Raw genomic sequence first — 12,654 nt, 5'->3', positions numbered from 1 at the left:
AGCTGTTAAGACTGCAAGGTCACAAGCTTCTGAGCGAGAGAGTGCACAAATGCACCAGTGGATGCTCCACCAGTTCAGCAAGAGGGAGAGATTCCCTCCTCGAGGCCCATTGAGAGGAATGACAAACAAGAATGAGTTTCCTTCTTCCCCTGGGACTATATTTGTTTTAGGTGTGGAATGGGCCAGGTGCTTTATCAAAATGACCGATTCCCAAACTTTTGTGTGCTTTGGGTGGGTCCAACCCCCAACCAATCCCTTTTTTCCCCAGGCTAGACAGACCAGGCCTCTTTGGTCCAGCACGACCTCCCACCACCATTCTAACTTCTTTATTTCATTTTATTTATTTTTAGAGAGAGGTGAAATCAGTTGTCTCTCTCACACCCCCAACTGGGAACCTGGTCAGGAACCCAGGCAAGTGCCCTGACTGGGAAGCAAACTGGCAACCTTTTGTTTTGCATTCTGGAGCTCAATCCACTGAGCCACACCAGCCAGAACTCCCTTGTTACCTCCATTGCGTATGTGCCTGTCTTCCCCTGGGTCCCCCGCAAATCTGGTATCAGAAGTGGGTAGGAGAGCCTTTTTCTCTATGCAATTATCTTGCTAGCCTTACACACTCAGTGCAAGAACCTCTCTCTGCTACCATCATGTCCATGGTGGGGATACTCTCCTGGTGCTCTGTTAACTTGGTGTATCCCACCCACCCCCCACGCCCTAGTCCCCACATACGGGGAGTTGCCCATATGCAGGGCCCACCAACAGAGAGTGACTGAACCAAAGGCCTGGGAAAAGGAACGCTGAAACCCCCGCATATCCTCTCAGGCAGTGCAGAAGACAGGCTCAGTGGAAGAGGCAGGGCACCTGCAGCTAAAAGCAGAACCTCCCCACTGGGGTTAAGTGTCTGCTAGGCAGGCCCTCGGTTACCTGGGCAACGCAGCTGAACACCTGCAGGACCTGGCACTGTGCCATGAAACTCAGTGTCCTTGCCATGGCCCCAGGTGGTATGCAAAGGCCTTGCCTGGCTACCAGCCATGCCCTCAGTCCTGGAACCTCAGACCTCCGTCCCTGAGGGGCGTGGCTTGGTGCGTAAGCAGTTCCCAGGTCCCTGTTGCCTTGACCTAGCGCTGTCACCCCGCAGCCTCTCCTGTTCCCTGCCCTCAGCCCACGCCCAGCCGTCTGGACAGGTTGTCCATCCTTACGAAGTACACACTCCATACCCTGATAACTGATTATAATGGCTCCCTATAGCAGTACTTTTATACAAGGGATCCAAAATACACCAAAACAGTACAGAGTAGGAAGACTAGGAGCTGTGCTATTAATATACTGAGCTCATTGCTTTGTTCCACAACAGAGGAAACGTCCTTACATTTGAGTAAAGCACTGTCCAATAAAAGTAGGATGTGAGCCACAGATACAATTTTAAATTTTCTAATGGCCACATTTTTACAACATAAAACAAAACAAAACAAACAATACAAAAAAATAAGTGAAATTAATTGAATCATTTTATTTAGTCCATTTTATCCAACATAGTGTCATTTCAATGTGCAATTAGTATAAAAATTACTGAGACATTTTACTTTGTTTTGACTATGAAGCCTTTGAAATTCAGTGTGTGTTTTACGCTTGCAGCACATCGCAGTTCAAACAAGCTGCATCACAAAGGCCCAATACTCATGCATTGCTAGCAGCTGCGCTATTGGGCAGCGTGGCTTTCAAACTTTATAGAGTGTGTTATGTGGGCATTTAATGGTGCCCGATGTCTGTTGTTTCATTGTTCTTGGTGTTTTCCTCTGCTCTGGCTCCGGCCCCCAGGAAGAGTGTGGGATTACATTTCAAAGGCTTTAATTAAGGTTCTGCATCGTTACTTTTATAATAGACAGTTTTGTCCTCAAGCTACTAAGGAAACAAGAACAAAATGTAAAGGTGGACCTTCTTCAAAAGATTGTTTATTCCTCCCTTCATTTATATTATCTAGAGAATAAAAGAGGGAAGGGGAGGATAAGGTATACACAGTTTTGTTTTATTTTGTTCATCCTGTAAAACCCTTAATCAGTTTGTAAAAGCAAACCATGCTGTTTTTTATTCTGGTCTTTACACAAGGAGGGCCTTCTGTTCGAAGCGACCAGTACCCAACCCTATCTTTACGTAGCTCCTAATCACCCTTCAGGACTTCTCTTAAAAATCACTTCCTTCAGAAAGCCTTTTCTGACTGGGCTGAATGTTCGCCGTGTTTATTCCTGTTATAATTATATCACACTGCATTGTTAGTATTTGTCATCCACCATATTAAAATATTAGGTCCCTGGAAGGCAAAATCCCTTTTCTCATTCACTGTTGTACTGTCAGTATCTAAAATACAGTAGATGATGTGCTTGCTGCGGCGAGGGAGAGGGCACACCACGGGGAGGGAGGTCAGCGTCTCAACAGGTACTTATGACTCAACAGGTACAAATGTCCTTAGGGAAGGACATTTGCAGAGTTAGTCAGAGGATGGCCTCGGCAGAGACGGGTCAGAATTTGTAAACTAGGAAGGTGCTGGAACCACCAGTGGTCTGTCTTCAGGACACACGGCCTTGACTGTAGTTACTGTTCTGCTAGTTTGTCTGTGGTCTTATTTAGAACACCACGGGTCTGACCGAGCCTGTGTCAGGAGCCTGAACTTAGTTTTCCTTGCATGCCATGATGGTTCTGGACATTTTTTCCCCCATTTTGTGAATGATAATACCGTTTTGAAAGCTGCGGTTTCTATTTCAATCTTCAGTTCCTCCCACACATTTTAGTGGTCGGCTGAACTGGTTTTCTCTTTATCAGAAGATTAATAACAAAGTTCCTGTTGTCAAGGAGTTCCCGGTGTAGGTTATTATAATATCATTGGGTTTGTGCCATATTAGCAATATAAGTAAAGTATTATGGATTTCAGGAGAAACAGTGTTTTTTTAAAACTACCATTTTGTTGAAATCCTATCACATGCAAAGCCCTACATACATTATATGTTAGAAAAGTTACATTCATTATTTTACTTAATCCTCAACAGTCCTATGAAGTTCCTGCTATTTTTCTTATTCTCATTTTAAAGTCAAGAACTTGGGATGTAAAAAGGTTAAATAACTCACTCAAGGTCACCCAGCTAAAAGATGATAAATCTAGGAATTTATTAAAAATATGCTGGGTACTGTCCTAGGTGGTCTATATAAACTTCCAAAATAGACCGTTGTGTAGCTACCACTCTGTCCTGTTTCACTGTCGAGGAAACTGAGACAAAGGGAAGTGAAGTAACTCATCTTGGATCACAGAGCTCATGCCCATGTTGGAGGGACAGGATTCAGACCCAGGCAGCCTGGATCCACGGCCCATGCGCATCACCATCTTCTCTGCTGCTTCTCTGGAGCTCTCTCCCCACCCTCCCCAAAACAACGGAAATTATCATTGTATACCACTTGCTGGGAACTGAAGGAGCAACAATGATCTATGACAGCTGCTTAGCTGAGAGGTTCGGGCTCAGCGTCTCTCATGAATTTGCAGGTAAGATGTCTTCTGGGGCCACGGTCTTGGTAGTCCTGCCTGGGGTTGGAGACTGTCTCTCCAGTATGTCTGTTTGCAGGAGTCCACAGTTTCACACCATGTGGGCCTCTTCATATGGATGTGTAAGTGGCCTTGTGACATGGCAGCTGGCTTCCTCCAAAGCAAGCAATCCAAGAGACAGCAAGTAAGAAACCACAATGTCTTTTATTTAAAAAAAAAAAAAGGCTTTGGAAATCTAACACCATTACATCCACCACGTTCTATTAATTAGAGTCAAGTAACAACCCACATTCACGGGTAGGCGAATTGGGCCTCACCCTTAGAAAGGAGGCACAATATATCAAAGAGTCTGTGCATTTATTTTTAAACCCCTGCATTACCCTTGTGGCTGGGTAAGTACTATACCAGTGATTCCTCCAGGAGCCTCAGCAGGGAATTGACTACTTGCCTGTCCACGGTACCTTTGGGGACAGAGACTTTGGTGGTATGCTGGTTAATGTTTAGCAACTGGCTTTCTAGGAAACAAAATGTGTGGATACCTATGTATGTACAGAAGTTTTACTGACATAAAGGATGCGTAGCCCACAGTTTCAGAGTAATAACAAAATATACATTACTCTTTACTGTAAATTCGTACAACAGATTGGTTCTCACAAAAAAAAATGTTTCAGTTGATTTTTGCCAAATGCCTCTCTTAATACTTGCTGAATAACTTTCTTATGCCTAGCCAATCAACAAAACAATAAATCAAGCCAGCTCTGTAGTTCCTGCCAGTCTCCACGGTGTGAATGCTCTCACCATAGCCGCATCCGAGTTACCAACATACCACTGAATGCAGAGTTGGGAAGGAAGTCACAGTGACACACCGTTGTACAGTATTTCTGCTGTGGGGATGCAATAGATATAAATAGCCTGAGGGACATAAGTAATAAAATAAAGTAGAATAATTAGGAAATGATGATTTTTTACTATTTATTGCCTTTTAAATATGATTAATTTTAAGTTCAGATGACTTACCTTCCACCACATGGGAAAGTCCCAGTATTTCAACAATCAAAATTAAACACATCAACCAATTATGGAAAACACCATCTTATGTAAGAAGCACCAGGAGTTTGAGAGAGGAGTATCAGAACAAACAAGGGGAAACTAGAAATGATGAGAGAGAAGAATACCTGAATTTTTTAACAGGCATTCTTAAAAAGATTTAAATACAACACAAAAGATTTAAAGATTTAGCAGAAAAATGAGAGGATAACATGGTCACCACCAAGACAGTAATCAATGATCTGCAAGATAAAAATAGAGATCAAAAAAAAAAGAAAAAAGGTAGATGGTAATTTTTTGAAACACATCACTCATTAATACATCATAGATTATGCTGTCATGACAAAGAATAAAACATATAGATACTCAGACTTGTCATGGAAATCATTGCTTAGCTGTGGAAATATTTTATATTCTATTTAGCCTAAAAATATGTATATGGTATTTTTAATCAATTAAATATTAATATCTTGACACAACATGTTGGTTTTATGATTACTATAATTTGAAACCATAATAAAGTAAAAAGCTAAAATTCCTCTGTACATATTATGATACATGTAGAATTTTTTTGCCTGCACAACCCACTTAAGTGGTACTGCATGTAGGGATGTATTAAGTGGAACAGGTACTTTAACATTTATTTTCAAATGCTCATCTTGACAATATAGGTGGTATATTAGCAGAACTTACCACTTATGAAAGTATAAAAACAGTTTAAAACTCTTCTGTTTAATATTGGCAAATGAATTAATGGAATTAACCACATCCGTTTCTAAGTAAAACCAAAATACACTCAATACGTAACAATGCCACTGCAGAGCCAGCAGAGGGAGCTCAAACTGTTTTTTGCTTTTTACCTTAGAAAATTATCTTGTAAAGGCTGTTGGGTTCTTTTTATTATTATTATTGTTGTTCAAGTACAGTTGTCTCCATTTTCCCCCCACCACTTCCCTCCTCCCCACGCATCCCCACCTCCCACCTATTCTTACCTCTCTTTGGCTTTGACCATGTGTCCTTTATACATGTTCCTTGATGACCTTTCTCTTTACCCCTTCCTCTGGTTACTGTCAGTTTGTTCTTTATTTCTATGTCTCTGGTTATACTTTGTTTGTTTTGTTGACTAGGTTCTACTTATAGATGAGCTCATGTGGTATTTGTCTTTCACCAACTGGCTTATTTCACTTAACATAATGCTCTCCAGTTCCATTCATGCTGTCACAAAAGGGTAGGAGCTCCTTCTTTCTTTCTGCTGCATAGTATTCCATTGTGTAAATGTACCAAAGTTTTTTTGATCCACTCATTTACTGATGGGCACTTAGGTTGCTTCCAACACTTAGCTATTGTGAATTGTGCTGCTATGAACATTGGGGTGCATAGGTTCTTTTGGACTAGTGTTTCCGGATTCTTAGGGTATAGCCCCAGCAGTGGAATTGCTGAGTCATAAGGCAGTTCCATTTTTAGCTTTCTGAGGAAATTACATAGTTTGCCACAGTGGCTGCACCAGTCTGCGTTCCCACCAACAGTGCACTAGGGTTCCCTTTTCTCCACAACCTCGCCAACACTTGTTATTTGTTGATAGCCATTCTGACTGGTGTGAAATGGTCTCTCATTGTGGTTTTAATTTGCATCTCTCTGGTGGCTAGTGATGCTGAACATCCTTTCATACGTCTCTGGGCCCTCTGAATGTCCTCCTTGAAGAAGTGTCTGTTCAGATCCCTTGCCCATTTTTTAATTGGGCTATTTGTCTTCCTGGAGCAGAGTCATGTGAGTTCTTGATGTATTTTCGAGATTAAGTCCTTGCTGGGGTATCATTGGCAAATATATTTGCCCATAGAGTTGGTTCCCTTTCCACTTTGCTGATGTGTTCTTCTGCCATGAAGAAGCTTTTTATTTTGATGAAGTCCCATTTGTTTATTCTTTCCTTTATGCCTCTTGCTCTAGGGGACATATTGGTGAAATTATTGCTGTGTGGCATATCTGAGATTTTCCTGCCTATGTTCTCCTCTAGGACGTTTATGGTGTCGTGACTTGTATTTAAGTCTTTTATCCATCTTGAGTTTATTTTTGTGTATGGTGAAAACTGTTGGATTCTGAAAAATACTGTTGTTATTTAAATAATAAAAATGTATTAGTAAGAATAATTTTGTATTTTGCTTAAAATAATAAATATATTCCCAAACAAAAAATATATTGATACCATTTATTTTATTTATAAATGGCAAGCACTTAAAATTACCAGTCTCCTGGTAGTTCTTTCTGTTTACTTTTCTATTACATTCAATAGACTTGATGTCAAAAAATTTTTTCTAAGATTTCTGGTTTTGTGAAGGTGTACTAAACTAATATGGAAAACTTCCAGCTTCAAACATAAAACATATTAGGTAAACTATGACACATTTTAAATTTAATTCTTGCATATGTAATATAATATAAATATATTCTCATCCACCCAATTCTCAGCCCCTCCACATACACAGATAAATTGCCCATTATTGGTTTTTTATATATCCTTCCATAATTTCTTCATGAATATAAAGTTTTATTCTAATCCATTTTTCCTTATGCAAAAAGTAGTATATCATACATCCTATTCTGTATCTTGCTTATCACTAATAAATCTTCAAAATATTTCTGTAAGTCTATAGTGTAGACCTTGGGCATTTGTTTGAAAAAATTGTATAATGGCTAGGAAGCGTATTTTAAGAACATATCATAGGGCCCTGGCCGGGTAGCTCAGCTGGTTAGAGTGTGATCCCCATACACCCAGATTGCAGTTGGATCCTCAGTCAGGGCACATACAAGAATCAGCTGATGAATACATAAATAAGCAGAGCAACAAATTGATGTTTGTCTTTCTCTTCCCCCCTCCCTTTCTCTCTCTAAAATCAATTAAAAAAGAATATATCATAATTTATTTACCTGTTCTTAGTTGATGAACTTTTGAGTTGTTTCCAATCTTTTCCTATTGCAAACTATTTTTTATTATTTTATTTTTTTCAAAGTTAGTTTGTTTAGAAGTTTACAAAGGTAAAAGAAGGGGCTCTTGGAGCTTAGGAGAAAGGTGAAAGTGCATGCACCTGGGGAGAAGGGGGTAAATGGGAAGGTGTAGGCCTGCTGGGGGTGGGTGATAGTGTAGCAAACTATTTTTAATAATAATCTGTTACATGTGCCATGTTGTGTATATGGAGACTGGGTCAGAAGGATGAAGTCCCAAAAGTGGAATTGCTAGATAAAAGGACATCTGAGTTTGTAATAGTGGTAAATATTGCCAAATATACATCTATGAAGGTTATACCAATTTATATTTCCTCAGGAACCATGTTCCTATTTCTTCACAACATTTACAACCAAGTGTTCCAGACTCTTGAGTTTTTCCAGTCTGATAGACAGAACACGATCTATGTGTAGGTGTAATGTACATTTCTCTTTTGAGTGAGTTGAACATTAACATCAGATCCATTTGTATTTCCTTTCCATGAACTTACTGTTCATAATCTTTTGATAATTTTTCTACTGAATTGTTGGTCCTTATTAATTTGCGGGTGGTCTCTCCTTATTAGGGCAGGTAGGCATTTGTGATATGTGTCACAACTTTATTATTGTCTTTTGACTTACGGTGTTTATATGGCATGTGGAAGTTTTTATTTTTACATGGTCAAATGTATCAGTCTTGTTTAATGCCTTTTAGACTTTGGGTCATAGTTAGAAAAGTCATTCCCATTCCCTGGTTATAAAGAATTGTTCTATGTTTTATTCTAGTGTTTTCATGGTTTGTTTGTTTTAGTCATTGATTTTTGGATTGAGACTTTACTCTGAAGTACAGTGTGAATTATGGGTCCAATATTGTTTTTTGAACTGGGTAACAAAATATCTCAATGCCACCAATACAGTATAATATTCTAATGACTTCACCAAAAAACTGTCAGAAATAATAGATGAATTCAGTAATGTTGCAAGAAACAAAATCAGTATATAAAAGTCAGTTGCATTTCTATACACTAACAATAAACTATCTGTAAAAATATAAAGAAAACAACCTCAGTTATGATAGCATCAAAAACAATAAAATACTTAGGAATAAATTTAACAAAGGAAATGAAAAATCTATGCACTAAAAACTATAAGGCATTGATGAAAGAAACTGAAGAAGACACAAATAAATGGAACAATAACTTGTGTTCATGGATTGAAAGAGTTAATATTGTTGAAATGTCCATACTACCCTAAGCCATCTATAGATTCAATCCCTACCAAAATTCCAATGCTATTTTTCACAGAAATAGAAGAAACAATTCTAAGATATACATGGAACCACAAAAGACCCCAAATAGTTAAAGCAATCTTGAGAAAAAAAATAAAGCTAGAGGTATCACACTTCCTGCTTTCAAACTATATAATAAAACTATAGTAATTAAAACAATATGGTACTGACATAAAATTAAACACATAGACCAATGGAACAACTTCGACAGCCCAGAAATAAACCCATGTATGGTCAACTAATATTAGCCAAGGGAGCCAAAAATATTCAATAGGGAAAGGATTATCTTCAATAAATGGTGTTGGGAAACTGGATATCACATGCAAAGGAATGAATAAAACTAACCCCTATCTTACACTGCTCACAAAAATGTACTTAAAATGGATTAAGGACTTAACTGTAAGATCTGAAATCATAAAAGTTATAGAAGAAAAGATATAGGAATTATTTTCTGGATGTGACACCAAAAGCATAAGCAACAAAAGCAAAAATCAACAAGTGAGACTACATTGATCTAAAATGCTTTTGCACAATTGGCAGTTACAGAATAGCTACAGAGACATAGTTTACAGCTTAGAGAATATCGCCAGCAATGCCGAGATAAAAGTATGCGGGGTCAGGTGGGTACTTGAAGCAGTGGCAGCACCAACTCTGTAAAGTACATAATTTTCTAAACACTTTGCTGTACATCTGAAACTAATATAGAATAATATTGAAATTGAGAAATTAAAAAATAATAAAAATAAATTAAAAGCTTTTGCAAAGAAAAAGAAACAAAATAAAAAGGAAACCTGTGAAATAAGATAAAATATTTGCAAACCATATACGTATGTCTGATAAAGGGTTAATATCTGAAATATATAAGAAACTCAAATAGCTTAATAGCAAAAAATACTGAATAATCTCATTTTAAAAATGGGCTGACAATCCGAATAGACATTTTTCCAAAGCAGACATATAGATATCTAAAAGGTACATGAAAAGATGCTTAACATGGCTAATCATCATGGAAATGCAAATCAAAACCACTGTGAGATAGCAGCTCACACCTGTTAGAATGGCTATTAAAAAACAAACAAACAAACAAGAACTAAGTGTTGGAGATGATGTGGAGAAAAGGGAACACTTGTACACTGTTGATGGGATTGTAAACGGATACAGCACTATGGAAAACAATATGGAGTTTCCACAGAAAAACTAAAAAGAGAACTACCATGTGATCCAGCAATTTTACTTTTGGGTATTTATACGAAAAAATGAAAAGATTCACTCTAAAAGATATATGTACACCCCTGTTCATAACAGCATTATTCACAGCATTAGCCAAGACATGGAAACAGCCTGAGTGCCCAATGATAGGTGAATGCATAAAGAAGATGTGGTACATATACATAATGGGTATTATGTAGTCGCAAAAAATAATGAAAGCTTGCCATTTGCAATAACATCAATGGACTTTGAGAGCATCATGCTAAGTGAAATAAGTCAGACAATAAGAAATAACTAAGGCCTTGGCCAGGTAGCTTAGTTGGTTAGAGCATCCTCCCAATAGATCACTGTTGCAGTTTCAATCACTGGGCAGGGCACACACAAGAATGCGAGAATCAACCAATGAATGAATAAATAAGTGGAACAATTAATCCCCCTCCCTCCCCTTCCTCTCTCTCTCTCAATAAATATAGATATTAAAAAGAAATATCCTCTGAATTAACTTATATGTGAAATCTAAAAACAATCACAGCAAAACTAGCACATAGATACCAAAAACAGATTGACCTTTGCCAGAAGCAAAGGGTGGGGGTGCAGGTGAAACAGATGCAGGAGTTAAAAGGTACAAACTTCCAGTTATAAAATAAATAAGTTACGGGGATATAATGTACAGTGTGGCAAATATAGTTCCTAACACTCTATTGCATATTTGAGAGTTGCTGAGTGGATCTTAAAAAGTTCTCACAAGGAAAAAAATACATAACTTTGTATGATGATGGACTTATTATATGATCAGTTTCACAATATATACAAATCATTGTCCTGTACACCTGAAACTAATACAGTGTCATGTGTCAATTATACCACAGTTTAAAAAAAATAGATCAGGTGACTATACTGGTGTGGTCTATTTCTGGGCTTTCTATTCTGTTCCATTTATCTACTTATCTATTCTTTCACCAATACCACATTGTTTTGATTACTGTAGCTTTAGATTAAGTCTTAAAGTCACCTAATGCCAGTTCTCAAGTTTTGCTCTTTTCCTTGGGTTTGTTAGTCTAGGGTGTTTTCCTCATAAAAACTTTAAATTCCACAAAATAACTTACTGGGATTTTGGTTGGGATTTCATGGAATCTATAGATCAAGTTGGGAAAAACTGACATCTTGATAATCTTGTCTTTCTATCCATTTATTTAGTTCTTTTTCTTTCCTCTGAGATTAAAGTTTTCTTCATATACTCTTGTACTTATTTTATTAAATTTATACATAAGTATTTAATTGAGAGGAAGGTACTTATGTAAATGGTCGTGTGCTTTTAGTTTCAGAACAAACTTGTCCATTGCTGGTATATAGGAAAGCAATTTTGACTTTGTTAACCTGATATACTGCAACCAGGAGGCTCTTGCTGCTGCTGTTGTTGTTTTTCTACATGGACAGTTTCATTTCTTTCTTCCCAATCTGTGTAACTGTCATTCCCTTTTCTTGTCTCACTGTATTAGCTAGAACTTCCAGTAAGATGTTGAAAAGCAATGTGAGGAAAGAATATTCTTGCCTTGTACCTGATCTTAGCTAGAAAGCTTCAAATTTTTCACCATTAGGTATGATATTAGATGGAAATTTTTTTGTAAACATTCTTTATAAAGAAAGTTAAAGAAGTTCCCCTTTGTTCCGAGTTCGCTAAGTGTGGTGGTATTATTATTATTATTATTAACAGGAAGGTAGCATAAAATTGGTCTTCCCTATGGAAGGCAGCTGCTGAAATCTCTGTTCAAATCTTTTGACTTCATCTGGGTTACTTTAAATCTTCCTCATGCAGGGACGGTTCAGAGAATTTGAAATTCTTCCTCCCTGAACTTTTCTTTTATGAGATTTTTTTTTCTTTGCAGTTACAGTGGTCACGCCAAACCCTGTGCTTTGTTTGTTGTTTCTTTAAAGCCAGTATGACTGTGGGTTTCAATCCAAGTTTTAGCTCCCATGCTGGAGCCTACCTGCAGGATAAAAATTATACATATATAATATTACATATACTATTTACATATGTAATATATATGTATATATTATATATACATATACATATACATTATATATACATATACATATATATTATATATACATATACATACATACATACACACACACACACACATATATATATATATATATACATGTATATTCACCTGTTGCCTCTTCTTTCGAGTGTTGACTTCCCTCCTGTTCCTGCCTGATGTGGGTCACTCCCCAGTTCATTTAGGTAGTTGTTTCCTATGCAATTTTTAAAAAACCATGAAGTATATTTGAATCGCGTCTCTGATGTGATTGCAGAGAACTGGGTTTAGTGAACAAACATCGGATGCAGGGAGCCCCAGGCAACAGACTGATGATGACCTAAAATGGAACCCTGATCATAAGAATGTAGAATGCAAAACCCTGCCAACGTCTACAAGCTTCCAGTGGTGGGCTTTGTGACCCTGCACTGCCACATTTGACCCACCTAAAATTCAGGGAAGAGCATTGTGAGATCTTGCTTCCCAGCACATCGCCAGTTTGGTGTAAACAAACGAGTATAAACTTCAAAAAAATAAAAAAGTAATAAAATTTTCTTCATCGT

The sequence above is a fragment of the Phyllostomus discolor genome, chromosome 11 (genome assembly GCF_004126475.2).
Source record: "Phyllostomus discolor isolate MPI-MPIP mPhyDis1 chromosome 11, mPhyDis1.pri.v3, whole genome shotgun sequence".
Classification (NCBI taxonomy): domain Eukaryota; kingdom Metazoa; phylum Chordata; class Mammalia; order Chiroptera; family Phyllostomidae; genus Phyllostomus; species Phyllostomus discolor.
Note: the sequence above shows the minus strand (reverse complement) of the source record.